General features: G+C 44.1%; 2 pseudogenes across 2 annotated transcripts; both read right to left on the bottom strand.

Moving 5' to 3' along the window:
- Positions 1–2,811: 2,811 nt before the first annotated feature.
- On the bottom strand, positions 2,812–15,446 carry LOC310809229 (lysosomal alpha-glucosidase-like; annotated as a pseudogene). The gene is made up of 18 exons: positions 15,396–15,446; positions 14,897–15,283; positions 13,785–13,935; positions 13,183–13,348; positions 12,564–12,660; positions 11,920–12,039; positions 11,173–11,291; positions 10,960–11,091; positions 10,515–10,625; positions 10,077–10,190; positions 9,738–9,822; positions 9,385–9,514; positions 8,677–8,817; positions 4,409–4,511; positions 3,861–3,930; positions 3,613–3,699; positions 3,285–3,383; positions 2,812–2,844 (listed from the first exon to the last, which is right to left on the bottom strand). The product of its transcript is annotated as a lysosomal alpha-glucosidase-like (transcript).
- A 470-nt stretch (positions 15,447–15,916) lies between these two features.
- Positions 15,917–20,721, bottom strand: LOC310810249 (sterile alpha motif domain-containing protein 9-like; annotated as a pseudogene). The gene has a single exon. The product of its transcript is annotated as a sterile alpha motif domain-containing protein 9-like (transcript).
- Positions 20,722–21,192: the final 471 nt, after the last annotated feature.

Raw genomic sequence — 21,192 nt, 5'->3', positions numbered from 1 at the left:
AATATATACAATTTAACGTTTAGTCTATCTAAAATCTAACGCTTTTCATGCTCATAACCTGTCCGATACCATTGTTTCTCATATGCTGTGTCTTGTCCTCTGCTTACATATGCTGTGCAGTATAAGTCTTCTGGTTGCATGTACTGTGTGCCCTTCTCTTAAATGTTTTTGCTTGCTGCACTAGTGTGTCATTTCCTGTCCTACCCAGCTTCCATTCATACACATACAGCAGAGTTGTGGCTGTGTTGTACAAAAGTGTGGCAGTCTAGTGTGTGGTTACCGTTTGTTCTGGTCACTACTACCCCTTCAGGTGTGGAAACGAGGGTGATCCCTAATCTACACATCAGCTCTCTTCCCATAAGATTAATGGGACAACAGTTTGATAGTAGAAATTAGTGTTTAAAGTGACCCTGAACTGTGTCCTGACATGTCAGTGGAGTTGTGTAATGTTCTTTTACAGACTCACCTGATGCACCAACAGAGTGTGCATATCTACCACTGAGTTTGGGTGGAGTGGGGAATGCACTTAATTTGATCACTGAGTTTGTTGCTCCTGAATTGACTAAAAATGGGATGTATGTATCATTTACCATTAATGTAAGTGTTGGCATTTTTAAGTAGGCCTTTGAGTCATACTTGATATATGTGCCGTGGTTTAATGACTGTTCCTTTTTTACCTTAGCCTGTATGTTAGCAACAATCTCAGCTATCATTTCCTTGCTAATATTGTTGTGTGTCATGTGTGTTTGTGTTGTGCAATCACCTTCTTGACGTCAGTGGCTTGGACTCCTCCCCCTCCCGCACGCCCGCCGCCTGGATTCAGTCAGAATTGGATACAGCTGCTGTTTGGTTCCTCTTGGGGCATTTGTTTGTCCAATGTCCCCTTTCTCTGCATTTGAAACAAGTATCGCGATCCACATGTTGTCTGAAGTCTGGGCGGCCTGGGCGTCCTCTGAACTGGCCCCTGCCTGCCCCTCTGCCTCTCCCTCTGCCTCTTCCTCCCCTGCTCTGTCCTCCTCTGCCGTCACCGGTTAGGTGTTGTAGAGTAACAGATGGAGTCATGCAGGTACGGCTGGAGCCTTGGGTCATTGCTTTGACCTCACCACTGGTACATTCACAGTCGGCAGATTCTGGTTGACCTGTGGTTGGACGTTCTGCGGGGGTGGTTGTATGGTAAATTTAAAGACAATATAAGGGTTTGTAATCCAACACCTAGGGAAGAGGTCACAAGAAAACAGATGGTCCTAGAACATTTGGAGAATGCAGTCAAGAGGGGTGAGGTCAGATTGAAGGGTTTGCTATAGGTGAAGGGAACAAAGGATCAAAGCTGGAGAAACCAGGATAGAGTAATTAAAAGTTAGGGTAATTAAGTAAGAAACAAAGTCATAAACAGCCAGAACAAAAGGCTTTTGAAAACAGCCTGGCCAGACTAACTGGCGCCAGCCCGGTGGGCTGCGCACATCTTGATGACGAAATGTAGATCTTGAATGTTATTGGTGCATGTAGACAGGAAACAGAAATACACTGAATAGAAGGCATTAACCTGTGAGAAGTCTATAAAGGCAGGTGACTGACGAGATAACGGGGTCAGCTTTGCAAACCTGAACGGTTACATATTCTGCGTGAATAAAGTCTTTGAATGAATCAACAGCTCTGGTTAACGGTATTTTATTTCAACTTGCTCTTCCTTTCCCTTTCCTCCATTTTTAGTTTTAGTTGATCTAGTTGTCTTAGGCTAAAACTACCATCTGCTGGAAAACCAAGATGTTGTACCCAGACATGATATTGAGTAATTGATGCATCACCATAGTTCTTTCTCATGAAATTGACATTAGGGCCAGTATAGGCCTGATTCGGATTTTGTTTATTAGGTTGAGCCCATTTTGTTTTATTTCAATTTCCCTTATGACTTGTGGTGTTCATACAAGAGTGTTGGACAATTAAACATAATGTATAACAATTATTATTACCCAAAGTATTATAAAGGACAGTATAACATGTTTTTTTCTATAAATGATCTTTTAGTGGTTTAGGTTGCTATTTTTTTTCATATAAATGATCTTTTAGTAGTTTAGGTTGGTATTGGCGATCTAACAATAGGAACGTGACTTATACCTTGCACGCTTTTCAGCCCTGTCTGCACTTGGGTTTCACCAACAACACCACATCCTCCTCTTCCTATGTCTGGCCCTCTTCCTCTTCTCATCACACTTATCTCCTTAACACTTTCTCTGAATTTCTCATACTAAACAGTTGTGCTCAACAATAGATGATATATTAGCTTACAATGAGTGAACGCAGACAGTGTCGAATTGAATGTTTAATTGGATTGCTACTGTAAATTGGGTGGTGGGGGTGGAAAGGAGGAGCTCTCTCAGGCTGTCCGTAGGCTGCTGACCATGCCCTGCAGGTGGTGTCTTAGCTGCTGCAGCAGCACTGTCTGCAGTGTCTCCTGGGTAGAATAGTGATCCAGGGGCAGATTAAAAATGGCATCTAGAAATGCCAGCAGCATCGCCTGAAGACAGAAAAAAGTTAAACTCGTGTGGCCAAATCACCTCAAAGTAACTTCCAACCAAGTCAGAGAGTTCATTTTCACTCCCTTAGTTTTTGTTGTTGTAGCGGTGGCTGAAGTTAGTAGTGGCTATTTACACAAGTCTGAAGATTACTCCAGTTTTCTCCTGGCACAAAGACTACTTTCAATGTTAGGAACCATCTCACCATAAGTTGAAAAATATTGAATTAACGCTTTAAGGCTCTTAATGTCGAGTCTGATCAAATCTGACGAATAAGCGTGTGCGTGCCTACATGCGTCTAGGGTATGTGTTCATCAAGAGAATCTGTCCTCTAGTGGACACAAATACAGGGACCTTCACCTTGAGCATATCCAGGTAGCGCTGGGCCTGGGCCTGCCATTGGCCAGCTGGCAGGACAACCTGGAGGAGGGAGTGGAGCTCCACAAACACCCCACCAGACACCTGGTAAAACAACAGGAGAGTCCTGTAGTCATCCAGCTGTGGTACATATACTTTATCCAGTTATGCCATGGTGTGATCCTGTACTGTACAGTATGTTGACCATTCCACTTACATTGACAGCTGGCTCCCTCTTGTCCTCCCCAAGCATTCCCAAAAGGACCAACTCATAGAGGATGTCAATGAAATTGACATGCTGGATCTGAAAGGAGTTTGGAGAATTTATAGATGATTGTGCAACTCAGATATTTAGATGTACACGCTGTGTACACACACTGCATTTCACTTGAATGTAAAACGCAATGAGCCTACCCCTTCCTCTGCTAGCTCCCTGGCAATAGCTTCTTTATTAGCCTCGCCTATGAAGAATCTGGTCAGTCGGTCATACTGTCCGTAAAACCTTTCCTGTTCCTGTCAGAGAAAACAAGCGGCAGTAATACATGAAATATGCATGTTTTTAATCAGAGTCGTTTAGAGAGTTTGGTCAACTTGGAGGACACTGGATGAGATGTCGCTACCTTTGAACATTCCATTCAGCCATTAATGACAAGTGTTTGGATTCTAGATTTCTCTGTAGGCTCGGGTTGTTACTTTTCAGTGTCACTGAGACCTCAAACTCTACAGGATATTAAATGTCTACCTTATGACCGGCATCGACCAGGCCACTGAGCAGGAGCCACCCAGCCTTAGTGATGATTCTCTTGATGCCTTCGTTGCTCAGGAGAGTCTATGTGGAGACAAATGGAACAAGACACCATGTTGAACTGTTCTGATGTCCACAGAAGCCTTGAGCAATACATCAGTAGAGATAAGAGAATTCACCAAGCTGGAGGTTAGAGTACTGCACATAGATTAATCTGTGCGGAAATAGTGATTATAAGTACTCACAGAAAATGCCTCCCTCAGGGCTGCCAGCTTGAGGGGGAAGTCGAGGAGATTTTGACTGGCAAAGTAGTAGCTGTGAGAAGGTGGTACTCATGTTAAACTGTGAGGTCACCCCTGATTGCTTGTGAGGACTGATAGTGTACGTGAACAGAGAGCATCATACGAAATATGTAATACATAGTATATTTTATTCTTATAGTCTTTTTTAAAAGCAGGCACATAACAATACTAGTATAGTGAGATATGAGCAGTCTTTGGAAGAGGACAGAGAGTGTACTCACTTCAGATAGGGGACCTCAATCTCCTCAACTGTGAAGCTGATGTGATCCGTCTGGAACATGAGACAACTTTCACTTAAACTCTAAATATAATCAAACATGTGATGAAATGGTCAATGTAATTTCTGACTGTGTGTGTGTTTAATTTGTGTGTGTAAAAGATATAATGTGGCTACATCAGGGAAGCTCTGGGTCTCAGACTCGGCCTCAGACCCTGGCACACTCTCAGAGTCAGACTCGCTCTCAGAGTCAGTGTATGACTCGCTGTCTGACTCTGCCCCTGAGTCAGCCTCTTCTTGGCTATCAGGTTGGGGATCAGCCTGTGCCCGAGCCTGGGTGTCCGTAGGACTGGACAGAGACTCATGGAAGGTCTGGGCTGTGGAGGAGAGCTTCCCATCAGGTCCCATAAATAGTGTGGCAGTGGCGATTGACACATCTGTCTGCTGTTAAAAACATACAAACATACACTCCTCTCAGACTGGGCTGTAACATTGAAGCACACTTGGGTATCTACAGTGAAACATACTGTACAGTACATGTAATAATTACCCAGTAATGCGGGAACGGTATGCTGACCGATGTCTTTTGACACAGGTGAGACTGAACCTGCCTCACCTGACCGCCCAGGAGCTAAAACAGCCAAGACAGAAACAGAATGTCACACGGACTCATACTCCCATACTGAATCTGCCTGAGCTAACATGGAAAAGACAGCAACATGATTTTTCCATGATCCTAAGAGGCGTAGGATCTACACTTCTGATTGATTAACTCACAACGGGACTAGGGTTCTCATTGGTTGATTGAATAGTTTCTCAATTATGCAAAAACTAATGAAATACTGCGAAATAACAATGATGTCATCCACAAATCACCTTTCCAAGTTCTTACATGGAATACCATTTCCAGTTTTTAACCATGTATATCATCTTATTTTTCATAGATTTTAGCTTCTCTCAATCATTGCATATTCTTCTTCCTTTTAGTGTCTAATATTTAGTATGAATTCACTTACTTTAAGGATCATTCTATTTATTTAACTCATTTCATAACACTTGAAGTGCATTATTAATAGGCTCTATTTGTCTGGGTTACACAGTGTTTTAATTTAGAGAGCATGTGTTGGTTCTTCTTTAAGGCATTGGCAAGCTATTGGAAGTGTTTGTGTGACATGAGAGACACTTCAGCATTTGTTCCATAGATACTCACGCCGGAAGCATTAAAATTGCGGTTATCTGAAGCCACACTCCTCTACTGGAGTAGGGAATTCATGTTTGACCCTTAATAGTTTACCGTTGTCCACTTTCGTCATTCGCTGCTGTTGTTATTTTTAACACCTTTGCATTGATTGCTCAAAATATTATCCACAAATTTGTTAGAGGAAACAAATTATTTGCTTTTTTTTATTATTTGGTTACAAATGCTACTGGCTATAAACCAAGGTTACACAACTCTGGTTTCCATATTGATATTGGCCAAGTTTCCGTATTACATTATGCTGCATAACAACTATGACGGACAACTATGAACTATGAGCTGTCGAGTGGTAAAGCAATGTTAATTGCAGTTTTGGTGTTTCCCGAGATAACTCCCTGCCTTCTGCGAATCAAATCCAGTATTGTTTGTGTTGTAAAGTGGCGGGCGTCTCCTATCCTTGACTTTATATACAGTACAGAGGGCTGCAACTTCCATTTACGGCCATACCACCCTGAACACGCTCGATCTCATCCGATCTCAGAAGCTAAGCAGGGTCGGGCCGGGTTAGTACTTGGGATCGGACGAAAATTAATCAGAAAGAAGGACGCCCCCTGGTGTTCACTGGCCTCAAGTTTTATTTACAGAAATGTCATGTATAAGAATTGATTGAAATCCACTTGGCTGCTGAATGTTGTTTGCATTATTTGCATAGTTTGAGTTGATGTAGATTGATGAGATTTATATATTTAGGTGGAAAAGTGTACAATTATTACATTTTTGGCCTGAACTATAAAGGGTGTAATAATGTATTTAATGCACTCTCACTTTGTCTGGAAGACATCTGAGCCATTCACACGACTCATTGTAATGACCACCCAGGGGGTACAGCCAGCACAATCTAATTAGCAATGCATATTGACACCTCTGAGTCTGGGAGAAGACACAAAGACAACTTCTCAACTTGTTTTATCTGGTTTTAACCTATGTAACTTGATTTCTTTCATTTGGTTTACTTGGTTACATTTAAGGTTATTGGTAACTGTTAAATAAACCACCATTCATATCTCTTTCCTCCATAGCCCTTCTTAGCCTTACTCATGTGTTATTAGTTGATAAACTACATTTGAGGTCAACCTACTAATCTTATTGGAGTCAGGTTAAATTGTAGTCTATAATACTTGATCACCATTGACGCATTGCTTTGACCAAAAAATACCATAGTGTATTTCCCCTTTATAAGGGGAAACTGATCATACAAACCATACCATTTCTGAATGCTTGCACCTAGTGTTATGATGTGTGACATGAGATATGCCCCACCATCGTACTTACCATGCAGCCCGTAACCTTTTCCTTATTTTGACCAGTAGGGTGTACTATTTTACCACGACTATAGTTATAACAGTGCTGTAGTGTGAACATAGCTCCAGCTTTTTAGTCCAGTATTGAGTATTGACAGGCTACTATTGTACAGGCTACACATTATTTATTTCAAGGTGGCAGGCTATAATGTGAAATCAAGCGTGTGCGCTGCTCATTCGTTTTAGCCTAGTGTAGCATAATGATCAAGGAAAATATTCAGAGCTAAAAGTTCTGGAAACTGTCGATGCCCTTGTAACCACCGGACTATAACGCAACAATTTTCCTCCATTTCGTTAATTTTTGATTGACTGAATGACTTCTGTGGAGACAACGTTGCAGAACAATTTTTAAAACTAGGTTTGTAACATCTCATGAAGAGACAGGGCAGTGCCTCTGTAGCGCTCCCATTCTTTCACCGCGCCCCCGGTTTCAGTGACTGCGGTCGATGGCGGCTTGGCAGCGGTCCTCTCGACTCGTACTCACAAGCAAGGAACGACAATTTAAAAACAAAAACACATTGAATACATTTGGCCGATGTGTCTGAACTGTATTCGTTATACAGGGGGATATACAGTATTGTTGCTTGGGTTAAGATCTCGGAGGGATTGTAAAATATACTATACAAGTTACCGTTTTAATCACATTTACCGCAATGCATGATGGGGAAATGAGTGAACAGAGCCACACCGTGGGCCCGAAGCTTATGCACTAGATTGACCCCACCACCTCGGACGTACACAACTCATACTTACCTGGCAAGGGAGACACCATGATCAAGAAGGTGGTTCACCCAGGGCGAGGCTCAGCCATTGCACTCCGGCTGTGCTGACCCCTGCGAATTCCCCAAATGTGGGAATCTCGATTGCATAATTTCTGGTAGTGGGGGACTGCGTTCGCGCTCTCCCCTGATAACATGTTCAAAAATAATACTGATCAATAACTGATTTAAGCGCATATGCTTGCAAGTACTTTATAGGATGAAGTTACACTACGCTTTGTAATGCTTAGGTTGAGGAAAGGAAAGTGTACCTCTCTCGTTCTAACTTTCTCCCATTCGCTCATACCGTCCCCGTTATTCAGGCTTCAGCCCTGATAATTGTGACTGCCTATGGCCCCTGGCCCGAGCATTGATTACTTTATCTTATGATGACTGATGGATAGGTGATTCACTTACTTAAACAAATGTATTTGTTGTAAGTCGCGTTGGATAAAGGCGTCTGCTAAATGCCTAAAATCGTAATGTAAATGTTCTATGTGGTGTTTACCTAGCAACAACACTTTGATTGGCTACATTATGAAACGTCATAATTTATGCATTTTTGGTGAATAAATCCAGAATGTTGACAATTTAGGGAGACTTTATTCACCCTCGGCGTCGAAGGAGTAAAACACCAAAACAGTACCAACTTTGCGAGAGAAGTATATATAAAGTCACCCTTGGCACTCTTTATTCTTTATTCACCCTCGGCGCTGAATGAGGTAACGTCAGGTGCATCAGCGCTAAGCGACCACATCGGCCGCACACATTTTCTAAAACACTCCGTGTTCACTTTTACTTCAGGGGTGTGTGTTGGCAGCGCGCTGGTTGCCGTGGGCAGCACAATATGTCTGTCCCTATTCATGAATTCACAGAGGTCGTATTCATGTCTTAATCATTCATGAGTTCACAGAGGTCGTATTCATGTCTAAATCATTCATGGAGTATGCTAATAGCTGATCACTGGTTATTCATCAGCACCTGTGTTGTTGCTCGGATGACACGCAAAAATGCACACACACACACAAGCACATGCAAACATACACGCAAGCACACACGCACGCACAGGCACACACACAGAACGAACACACACACAACACACACACACACACACACACACACACACACACAGAACACACACAAAGAGCTAGAGTTACCTGTATTCATAATCCATGGGCGGACACAGACAGACTGTTTCACACTGACGACGTTGATCCTCCCTCACCTGAGATGGAGTAACGAAGCTGCTCCCAGTCGCTGCAGACGTCCCCCGTCCACACCCCGGAGAAACGCCCCATGCCAGGGAACGAGGAGCGGGACAGGACGAAGGACCTGGACCAGGTCCCCCCGGACCTTCACCAGGGCCCTGGGAGGGTTCAAAGGTTAAAGGTCATATTATGTAGTCTAAAAACCTGAGGTAAATACAGTATTAACAAATCCAGTGTTTATTTCACACTTTATGCGCATGAACTGTGCTATTCTGGATAGACTACATTATGAAGATGACGACAAATAATATCACATACATGACTATAAAATATCATACGATAATATCATATATTTAAGCAGGAGCCAAAATAATCTAAAAGTTGAGTAAAACCATATTGTAACAAAACCGATTATGGCTAAAAATGGTCCCTGCAGTTCCATGTTTACATTTACAATTATGGCATTTAGCAGACGCCTTTATCCAAAGCGACTTACAGCAAATACATTTGTTTAAGTAAGTGAATCATCTGTCCATCAGTCATCATAAGACAAAGTAATCAATGCTCAGACCAGGGGCCATTGGCAGTCACAATGCTCCATAGGCAGTCACAATGCTCCATAGGACGTCACAATGCTCCATAGGCAGTCACAATGCTCCATAGGACGTCACAATGCTCCATAGCATTGATTAACAGGAGAGAAACTTGCACTGTACATGTCTGACCTATGGGTGGCGCCAGCCTCCGTCAGCCCATAGAGGTTGTGCAGGTTGTAGTGAGTGGACAGGTTCTGCTGTGCTGACATGCAGAGAGTGCCAGAGTTCAGCTGGCCTCCAACCACCCCTGTGTGTGTGTGTGTGTGTGTGTGTGTGTGTGTGTGTGTGTGTGTGTATGCGTATGCGTGTGCGTGTGCGAGAGAGAGAGAGAGAGAGAGAGATAGATAGAGAGACATAGCCACGTTAGTAATGCAACATACAAATATGAGTGATATCCTGAAAACATGACTGCTGATTGTTCATGTGGGTGACGGGTCACTGAGGGATCGTTTCGGGAGTGGACACAGCTGCAGTTCACTCACTTGGCACGTAGGGGGGGCTCTCCAGGTCACTGTCAGGACACCCTTCCACAGAGCCCTGCACGAAACTGGCTGGTTCATTCATATCCTGGGAAGAGAGCGACAAGAGAAGGATAGTAGGTTCTAGGCTATCGTATAAGACACATAATGTTAGCATAGTGCTTTTCATGTTTTCAAGTAGCAATGCTACGGTAGCTATAGGCTAATGACATGCTACTGTAGCTATAAGCTAATGACATGCTACTGTAGCTATAAGCTAATGACACACACCCACGCCAACACACACACACACACACACACACACACACACACACACACACACACACACACACACACACTCACAATCCACAGGCCGTCCACAGGGACTCTGGAGTGGAACTCCCTGATGCAGTCCTCCCACCAGTTCCTGGTCTCAGGGTTGGTGAAGTCAGGGAAGGCTGTCGGACCTGGCCACACCTGGAGAGAGTAAGACACACACGCACACGCGCGCACGCACACACACACACACATACACACGCACACACACGCGCACACGCGCACGCACGCACACACACACATACATACACACACACACACGCCCACACACGCACACACAGACGCACACACACACACACAGACACACGCACGCACACACACACACACACACACACACACACACACACACAACCTTTTTAATGACATCGGCATTGTTTGAATATGGACGACATATTTCCAAGCCAATCAAATAAATGGGTACAATGTGTATCTCTCCAGAGAGAGGAGGCCTGAGGGTCAGCTGACCTTCCCTATGAGGGTCTGTCCCGTGGCATTCCTGATGAAGACCCCCCTCTGCAGACCCTCATCAAAGGGGGGGTAAGTCCCAGGGGGGCTGCTGCTACTGATCCCTGGGTCCTGGGAGTGGGAATCAGAAACAGAGTCTTTGTACCACTCGGACACTGTACTGTGTATTTGATCACAATTACTGTACAGGGTTTGCTGCCACCTGCTGGACTGACAGGGAATAAACTGCTACAGGAGGTAAAAAAAAAAAGATTCATTCTTCAAGTGCCTCTTTTTTTCAAGCTTACAAGTTGAGAATGTGTACTTTTGAATGTTGGAAATGTAATAGCAATGAAGACTGTGTGGTATCATTTCTGTGCAATGCTCTTAAGCAGCACTATTTTAAACCGTGAATAAAATGTGTTGTTGTTGTTGTGCGTCTGTAATTCAAAAAGACCCTACGTACCAGGATGAGGATGTACCTCCACCCCTTCTGGTGAAACTCCTCCACCATGGTGGGGAGGTCCCCAAAACGCCGGGGGTCAAAGGTGAACACCCGGCGCTTGTCTGCGTAGTCCAGGTCGTTCCACTGCACGTCCTGAGGAGAGACGTGTTCGTTCAACGTTAGCCTGCTAATGGCAACACGAGAGTAACACGAGAGTTTCCACAGCGTCTTTACCAGAGGGAAGCCGGCGCCGTGCGTCCGTCGCGCCACCTCCTGGGTGGCGTTGGTGGACGGGTAGCCCCAGCGACACAGGTGGAAGCCCAGGGACCAGTAGAGAGGCATCATAGGATAGCCTGGGGTAAGAGAAGGGACAGACGTCCGTGAGGCAATCTTCACTTGTTTTCTCTCTTGTAAATCAAATCAAATCAAATGTTATTATACATATATATGTTATTATCATTTACACAACATACAGGATATCATGAAATTCCATGAAATGCTTTAGGGTGAGCAACTCCAACAATGCAACAATCAAACAACATCAATATCAATTAGCAGTGCAATGTTATAATAATAACAACATGAGGAAACAATGATAATAGCTACACACTGGCAATAGCATAAAGTGTAAAGTAGTCGTAGTTCCATCACCCAGCACCTAGAGGGAGCCATAGCGCCTTTTCAAACAATGTGTTGATACACACGTTGCAGACGCATAGTACTCACAAAGCTTTAGCTAGAATACAAACTTCTCCTTTAACTATGTTTATAAAAGGATTCCAATCAATAAGCACATTTTAGATACTAAGTGTTAAAATGTTGCTTTTTACTAGCCCGGCTCTTTCACAAGTGCAGATGAGGGGAAAGGAAATCAGGAAAAGAAGCCGCTTTGAACAGAAATGCATCCATCTTGAAATGCATCCTACACAGACACAAACTGCTAGAGGTTAGATCTGGAAAGGTCAGAGGTCAAAGACCTACCTATAACCTGGAGGTACTGTCTGACCACACTCTGAGGGTCCGGGCCCAGAAAGACGTACAGGTCCAGGATCCCACCAATCGCCACCCAGGTCAGAGCGGGGGTGGGCTGCAACGCCACCTCTACAATGACAGGGAGGGGTGGGGGGGGGGAGGGGTAGAAGCACCAGGGAATCCACGTGTATCATAATATCCCATTCAATAACTATCAGAGTAGGATTTGAAAACATCCTGGGTCAAACCAATATCTACATCTGTATCATGATACAGTAGTAACCATAAAAAGGGAACTTACAGTGACAAAACAGTTCAAAAAGCAGAATGTGGTCTCATCTAAAGTGAACAATGAAAATGATTGTTGTACAATTGATAACGATGCTGGAATGAACCTCAACGTGTGGAAGGAACCTGAACGTGTGGAAGGAACCTCAACGTGTGGAAGGAACCTCAACGTGTGGAAGGAACCTCAACGTGTGGAAGGAACCTCAACGTGTGGAAGGAACCTCAACGTGTGGAAGGAACCTCAACGTGTGGAGGAACCTCAACGTGTGGAAGGAACCTCAACGTGTGGAAGGAACCTCAACGTGTGGAGGAACCTCACCGTGTGGAAGGAACCTCAACGTGTGGAAGGATCGTTGGAGCGTTACCCAGGGCGTTGCTGTTGAGCAGGAAGACTCCGTGCGCCCGTCTGCCCCCCTCCTGCACCAGGTAGAATGGATGGGAGCCGTACAGGTTGGCCCCGCCCTGCCACAGGATATCTTTTAAGGTTATTTTTTTTGGACTGGGGCACTCCCACTCTTATATTTGTCATTTTTATTGGACAGAGACAGTGGATAGAGATAGGAAAGTAAGGAGGAGAGGGTGTCAGCAGGGCCGGATTCGAACCCATGCCGACAGGGGCATATGTGCACACTGTAGACCATGGTGGTAGACCACTGGACCACTCCAAGGCCACACCAATGTTTTTTTTAACTCATTCAGTGCCGAGGGTAAATGAAGTCGCCCAAACTGTCAACATTCCAGAGTGCCAAGGGTGACTTTATTCACCAAAACTGCATAAATGACGACGCTTCATTTTGTAGCCAATCAGAGTGTTGCTGCTAGGTAAAACATTGCATAGAACACTTTGAACACTCTAGGTGGTGAGTGTTCCGGAATTGTTTGGCAGTTGGTGAGTTAGCATGAGAGGACAACCGGCATTAAGCAGCCAGGAGCCCTGATCTACTCAGCCAAGTGTTCCACATTTCCCATGGACTCTAGACTCACGTGGGGTGCCATGTCCCTGTTCCAGAGGGTGAGGGAGGTCCAGTTGAGGTCCAGGTTGAGGGGGGTGTAGTGCTGCCCCAGCCCAGACACCAGGGGGGAGGCCAGGGACGTGGACAGCTGCAAGTACTGGTCGGCAAACAGCAGAGGGGCCACTGTGGTGTTTAACCTGACACACACACACACACACACACACACACACACACACAGGCACACGCACACACACACAAGCACACACACCGCAGTCAGGAGAGAGAGATCTGTTATGGTCATGTTCAGGTGATGAGAGATGCTGTATGTGTCAGAGGACAGAGAAATGTATCATGTCATGCTTATGACAGATAGAAGATGGGACGGGAGGTAAATGTGGATGACAGCTGTAGTCCACTGCAGGTCAGGGCAGAGCTGTCGTATATAGTACGTGTATCAAATGACTTTGACAGCTGTCAATCAACAATAAGATGGGACTCAATGGAATGCTGCCAGACAGACAGGCAGGCAGGCAGACAGACAGACAGACAAATACTCTGTCCTTAATCTGTATACAATGTAAAGTTAAAATTAGATGAAATAACTGTAACAATTAAAAGTGACAACATCCTCACAGTACACGGCCATTGGACTTGCGGCACACAACAAAGCCAAATGGGTCAGGGTGGAACTCAGTGGTATAAAGGGGGTCCTGGTCGTCAGCGTTCCCCGGGGCCGTGCAGCGGAGAGGGGGACCTCATAGCGCTGACACGCCGGATCCTTTAACGACTAAGGTGGGAAAAGCATGAGGTTATGACGGGGATTAGTAAATGAGGTAACCTGCAGAGAGACAGAGTAACATTAACAAGACTGACCATGAGAGAGCGATCTTCTCAGTTCAGCATCAGACATTCTCTCACACTTGCATACTACTCACACTTGACATTGACTTTTTCTATTATTATTATTATTATTATTACTATTATTATTATGTCACAGCCCTGCTACGTTATATTATATTGTAGTTGCTCTCTGCTTGCTGTTCTGTTCTGTCTGTTTCTATGTTGCAGGAGTGCTGTTCTATTCTGTCTGTTTCTGTATTGCAGGAGTGCTGTTCTGTCCTGTCTGTTTCTATGTTGCAGGAGTGCTGTTCTGTCCTGTCTGTTTCTATGTTGCAGTGCAAGGTGGGGAGTGGCAGCAGGAGCCTTGATTGGCTGTCCATGCAGGCACACCTGTGGGCAGGCCTGTAAAAGTCCATGAGGCCTTTGGGTCTCAGTCTCTCTCTCGACCGATCCTTCATGTCCATGGTTCCCTCCTCCAACACCCCACCACTCACACTGATGCTCTGACTGTCTCTGTACTCTTATGGAAGTATTTATGTATGGAGTTGGAGTTATAGTTATGTGGAGTTCTATATATGGAGTTATTTGTGTTGGAATAAATATAGGTTAACCATTCTCTACTGTGTTTTGGTCCACCCTAGAGCCGGGACATGACAAATGGGGGCTATTTAGTGATATTTTGTTAAGACTCGGGTAACAAACTTTCGAGTAAGTTTTGTTTTTCACGGTACATTTTGTGATTTGTGATGACAGTTTACTGCGTTGTTGATTGTTGGAGTTGCTTGCCCTAAAGCATTTTATTGCACTGTATTGAGTATATTGTGTATGTGACGAATACAACTTGATTTGATTTATTGTGTTCGGTGCATCCATAGCTTGCAGGTTTATTGACCACAGACACTCACAGTGAGGTGCAGGCGTCCCGCTGTCTCTTCCTGGACCTCCAGTCTCAGGGTGGTGATGTCACGGGGGAGGTAGGAGGGGGTGGGCCGTGTGAGGGTGGCAGCCTGGCCCCTGGGGGTGGGGGTGAGAGACCCCATTCTGTAACCGCTGTAGGACGAGGGGTAGAAGCACCAGGGGGGTCCCCCGGACACTGCCCGCGGTAGGGGGGCATAGCAGCACCCTCTCCCCTCACACTCTGTCTGACTCACACCCCGGCCCCTGGCACAGTCGAATCGGCTCTCCAAGGCTAGCCCACACACCTCCTTTCTGGGACCACCGCTGCGGTGCAAGAGGCAGCCTGCTCTCTGTCGGGCTGGGCTGCCCTGTTGCTGGAGTCTCTGCGTATCTTGCTAATATAGGCACCCGTTTAACCTGTGGCTGTTGTTTCGTCAACCTTTCCAGTGGGACACTTTGGTCAGACAAATGATTAAGGGACAAACATGTCAACAAAGCCAGTGTGACGAGCGCAGAGACAGAGAGAGTGGCGGTGGACAGGCACTTGGACAAAGCCATGCCGCTCATAAGACAGCGATCTAGCTACAGCTGTAACACATGACTGCAAAGGGGTGATTTATTAACAAGGAAGTATGCGCTGCAGACCGACCGTAAATGGATAGAGATTTACAGCGGATAATTATCTAGCTACGTACTTACTTACTTATCTATCTAGCTGTGCAGATACACACCATGTATCGCAGTGCACAAGCAACACTGAACAAAGTTGTTTGCTAGCCAGCTTCTGGTCAAACACTGACGGCAAGCAGCGAAGGACAAATAAAGTTGCGCTAAGAATTTGCCAACTTCACAGACTAACCAAAGTCAGAGTGTCGTATGCAATATTTTCAATATGTTAAAGTTTAAGACTTTTTACACCAGCAAACAGATGACTTCATTTTTTTGTAAACACTTTTTATTGAGAAGTATACATTGAGTATTTTTTATTTATCTGTTTTTGTTATACAAGTGTACTGTAGCATCCGAGTACGGGTTTGCTTATGAATATACATTTTTTACAACTAAAACTGAAGGACGGTGGCTGCTCCGTTTTAATCATCCACAATATCAGCGCTCTACTCATCTTCCCTGTCAGCTCCGCCTGGGGCAGGTCGTCAGCCAGGCATTAACAATCAATCAATCAATCTGAACTGCCCCGTATGGAAAAAAATAATATTTAGAATATATTTGAATATATTTTTAATCATGCAAAATGTATTCCGAATATCGATGAAAATGTCTTTATTCAAGTTACATTTGATTTCCGTCCAAAAACATTATGAAACACATTACACAAGAACACTACTGCAGGAACGCTGTTTTGTAATGTAATTATTTGCAGATAAGACATACATGTTTGCGCTGGATTCATTCCTCATAACACTGATGCACAACAAAGGAATATGAGAAAAGGCAATGAATATTGTCATTAGTTGGCTATACTGTTGTTATTGTTGTTGATGTATCAAAGGTATGATGTTTAAAGGTCCATTACGTAGATATTAGCTTTAAAATAGTGCTAAATTACCATGATAACTCAGTAGCCATCAAGGCATCACATGATGAAGAACATTCAGTAAAGAGTGCTGTTATTGGTCCAAACAAAGCGTTTTCTCAAACCTGACATTGTGGTAGGCCTTCACATGCCTCTTTCACATTTGGTTTGTTTACAAGGACATGCACATGTTTGGTTTGTTTACAAGGACATGCACATGTTTGCCATCATTAGAAAACGTAGCGGATGCACATTTTCAGTGTGGCCAGCAGGGGCAATAACACGCAAAACTACATGCTGCACCTTTAAGATAAAATGTATTAAAAAATATAGATTTACACTATCCCTCAAGGATCAAATGAAACAACATTATCAGTGCACACTTGGTCATTGGTTGATGTACTGGTCTACAATTGCTTTGATGTATTTGTAGAACAACTTCCATAGCAATAAAGTTACAATACAAATAATATTACATATTTTATGAGAGCTTCCCTTTGACTTCCCTTTGATCCTGCAATGTTGACATGAACATCAAGGCATAACTACCTGTTGTTTTAACACCCTACTTTCCTGTGATGTTGTGTGCAACAGGTCCTTCGAATGTGAAGCCCAAGTAGAATGTGACATTTTCATTGCCATAAGGCACTGAGGCTCCATTCAGAGGATGGACGGTAAACTTCTTCTTCTGTGGACCCTCAAGGTAGACTGTTCCATCCTCTGTCCAGACAGAGACTCGCTTAAACAGACTTGCAATCTCCGGCATTTTCCACACCTCTCCACGGAACCACTTAATTCTTCTTTCTGAGAAGGGAAGGACCTTTGTGATCGTTTCAACCTTGCTCTTGTGGACAATCTTGTCCAACCCACTTCCATTACTCAGGAAAAAATGTGTGAAAATCCTTCTCTTCTTCCGGGGAATATCCTTAATTCTGGTCCAGTAGTTTCTTTTGACGTATTCCACAGCTGATAAAACAATGTTATATTTGTTCTCTTTGTCGTGGTCTGTGTCATGATCTTCAGGCCAGAATAGCATGGTCAGCAGGAACAGAGCATTGGGTAGGCATTTCTTTTCCTTGATTGGGAACTACTGACTGAGTTTCTGAAGATCTTTCAGAGCAGCTAACTTCGGCGACTGAGGTGAAAGGCAACTTAAAGCAATATGAGCTGCTATGTAATTGGCAAGATCCATCTGGTCCATCCTGGCCATAAGAGGGTTGCTGAGGTAAAGAGATATGATACTCTCGAGGACATTGACGTGGTCTCTGTCTTTCTGCTCAGTCAGAAGGGAGAGGATGGAAGTTATATTTCCCCCGCCAAGGCGATAAATGATCATGCGTTTCATGAACGGAGTTAGACTGGCTAGGTTTGACTGACACAGCTTTGAGGCTGTGCTCAGAGCGGCTTCGCTGAAATACTTCCCATACTCAGAGGATTTTCTCACCAGCCATTTTAAAGGATCGGACGTTTTCAACTCAGAACATTCGTTTGTCTCCTCCACATCTGCGTTGATGTCTGTCTGGAAGTAACTCAGGTCTTCGGAGATCCACTCCAAGGCTCCATGCAGTGTCATTTGAAGGTTTTTCAAACTGCTGTGAAAAGGCTCTCAGGGTTTCTCAACTTCCTTGGGGGTGTAATCAGTGAGCAGGTACTTCATGCCTTCTGAGTGGCCGTAAGTTTTTTTGAGAACACACGCAATGAGAATATGAGCTTCAACAGGCTGAATCCAACTTCAACTGCTGCAAAAAAGCCTGAATTGTTCATGTTTTCACGGTCGGACATTGCCGCCTTTTCACATTCTCTGAAACACTCCATAGCTTTCAGTGCCGCATCAGCTGTGTTTTCTGCGGTCTTTGGCACCTTTTCAATTGCTTTACATTTGGCATTGAACCTTTTTCTGTACAGCTGGCCTTTTGTGTCAAGTATATAGGAGTTGTCGGGCATGTTTGTTGCCGCAATTTCTGCCCAGTGTTTTGCCTCTTCAAACCTTTCATAGGAGTAATTCAGGCGGGCAAGTTGTTGAGCAAAAAATGCATCTTTGTTGAAACGAGCGTATGCCTCCTTCATTAGCTCGATTGCTCTCTCTGGGCTTTCTTTTTCACTGACATGTTCAATGAGGGGAGAAAAAAAGCTGTCTGACTTATCGCCTTTGCTTACCCTGCAACGCCTCATGAACAGGTCTCTCAGAAACTTTGCATACTCTTCTTTTCCAAACCTGTGCTCAAAAAGCACATCCTCATGGAGAAGATCCATGCCGATCCCGCTTTCCTGGCGTTTGTCACCAAGGAGCTGCCGGAGAATTTCCTTTGCAACTACTGGGTGAATGATTAGAATTGATTCAATGTGTGTCTTGTCGTCTCTCAGGTGTATGAAGGCAAGTTTGGCTTGCTCACGTAATGACCTCTCAAAATCATGCTGGCGAAACCTATCCATGTGGAGTTCTGAACATAAGTGAGTTGAGCAGAGCCACGTAACGAATGAGGCGGGTGACAACTGAATCATGATCAATGCCTTGTAACAAATGTTTCACAAATTGTTCAACATAATGGCGGTCAAATTCTTCACTCATCAAGACGAACGTCAAGATGATCTCTGGCTCGTATTGTTCTTCAAGCTTCTGTCGTTTCCCAGCAAACTGTCTCTTCTCTCCTTTTGACAGCTTGTGAGTGACAGCTACATTTTGCAGTGGCGAGTCTTTGCACATCTTCTGTGGATTATGGGATCGACTGCAGCTCAACAGGATGAAACACAGTGTTCCTTGTCTGATTTTCTTAGTTTTGATGGCAAGCTCTAATTCATTCCTCAGATCATCAAGGTAATCTTTATCACAGTCCTCGATCAGAAGGAGCACTGGGAGACACTTCTGAGGATCTTTTTCCTCATACTCTCTGAGCTGAACAGCATGCTCAGAGACAGTGGCAACAGAGTATGATGGCTTCACAACAGCACACTAGGTCTTCCCTATTGTTCCACAGCACCTGCCTTGCCACAGTGCTTCCACCACTTCCTGGGTGATGGTAGATGTTGATACTGCTCACAGGGAATTGGTGTACACCACGTTTCATAGTGTCACTGAGAAGTCTGGATATTTCATCATATGCATCCCTTTGAATTACCTCCCCGACATGCTTCTTCTCAGCTCGCCAGAAATTCAACCAGGTTACTCTGCCCCCATGGTAAAATTGTCTTTTAATGTTTTCCTTCTCTTCTTTGATGAAATCATCACTTGTTTCATTGCAATGATCAACACTCAGGATTTCGAAGGAATACATCCTTTCCTCCTCACGTGTTTCAAGAAGGCACTGTCCTTTAACATAGATAGGCAAGTGCTTGGTGGCTCGAGAGGTTACAGGTTGAATTTGTTGCAGTGTCGCATCCACATGGCTCATTTTCATCCTAACCACACTGGAATGGTTCAGAGTTTCTGTTTCACATGATCCCTCAGCAAAGCTTTGCCATTTCTGATAGTTGTCTTCTGATTCGGCGATGCAAATGATGTCCTCATGACCTTCCATGTCTGTGAAGAACTCACAGAAGGTGTGCAAGAGGGGTTTCTCGACTGGGGATGTGAGGAGGAACATTACCAAGAATGTGCCTTTTGGCAAGATCTGCTTGCAGATCAACGACACTGATTCTCTGAGGAGTGTCATTTTTGTTTTGATTCATTTCATCGCAGGGGTTCTCATTTCCTTTGTAATCGCTGCGTCCGTTACAAAATATCCAGCTGGTCTGCTCAAACAAATGCAAGTGACTCGTAAATTCTTCAATGCTCATGCCACTTGGAATTTTGTAGTTCTGCATGAAATGCAGATTTGCAGCATGGTGTTGAATGTATTCACTGCAGAATCCTGACTGTTTGGAATCCGGGTCAAAGTCAAACACACAGAATATGTTCATGTTCAGTAAGAAGTCAATGCTGCTCAAGTCTTCTGGTTTGAACTTGTTTGTGACAAGAATGTACCATTTCTCCTTCTCAATGAATTTCTTGCCACTACTTACTAGCATTGTGAGTTTCCTTCCAAGGTCTTGGCAGATGTCTGGTGTATTGACAAAACGACAATGCTCTGCCTCTTCTCTTTGAGCATCTCTGTCTCTGACTCGCTGGTAGAAGTCATTCTGATCACTCACTGGCTCTGTTTTTGAGCCCACCCTGCGATAGATTGTTTCCTTTTCATGCTCAATTTTGTTAGCTGACTCTTTGAAGTTTGGCAGACGAACAGAGAATACTTTGTTCTTTACAATGCTAACGGAGGGAACAATGTCCACCTCCACCACATACATCTCCTCAGCACTGTTCATTTTGATCACTTATTTTTTGAATGCTCAATGTTGTCTGTACTCTTTGTGAATGTGAGAAATCTGTTGAATGTACACTGTGGGGTGAAAATTGAAAATGAAATGAAATGGAAGAAAATATTGTTATTTGGAATATGTGGAATAAAGAAAAATGTTAATATTAATTTAGTAAATATAATCATGAGCAATTTAAGATATGCAATTATATGTAGGAGGAATATAGCGCACTATGAAGGGAGAGTTATGAGGGTGTGGGGTCTGTTTGTATCACTTTTAAAAAAGAATATTAGATTAGTGTACACTTTTGGGAGGGTGGATTTTGAAAAATACTTTGTAAAAAACAGCACGCTAATATCAGCAACCGGATCTGGGGATTTAGGTTTTAATGTGTAGCATTGGGCACTTTTTTTTTGAGTTCTTTGATTTGATGGAGGCCCCCAGGCAGTTGTAGACACCGGGTGGGTACTCCGTCTT

The sequence above is a fragment of the Argentina silus genome (assembly GCF_951799395.1).
Source record: "Argentina silus genome assembly, chromosome: 9".
Classification (NCBI taxonomy): domain Eukaryota; kingdom Metazoa; phylum Chordata; class Actinopteri; order Argentiniformes; family Argentinidae; genus Argentina; species Argentina silus.
The sequence above is the reverse complement of the archived record's forward strand: the minus strand, read 5'-3'. Positions and strand labels throughout refer to the sequence as shown.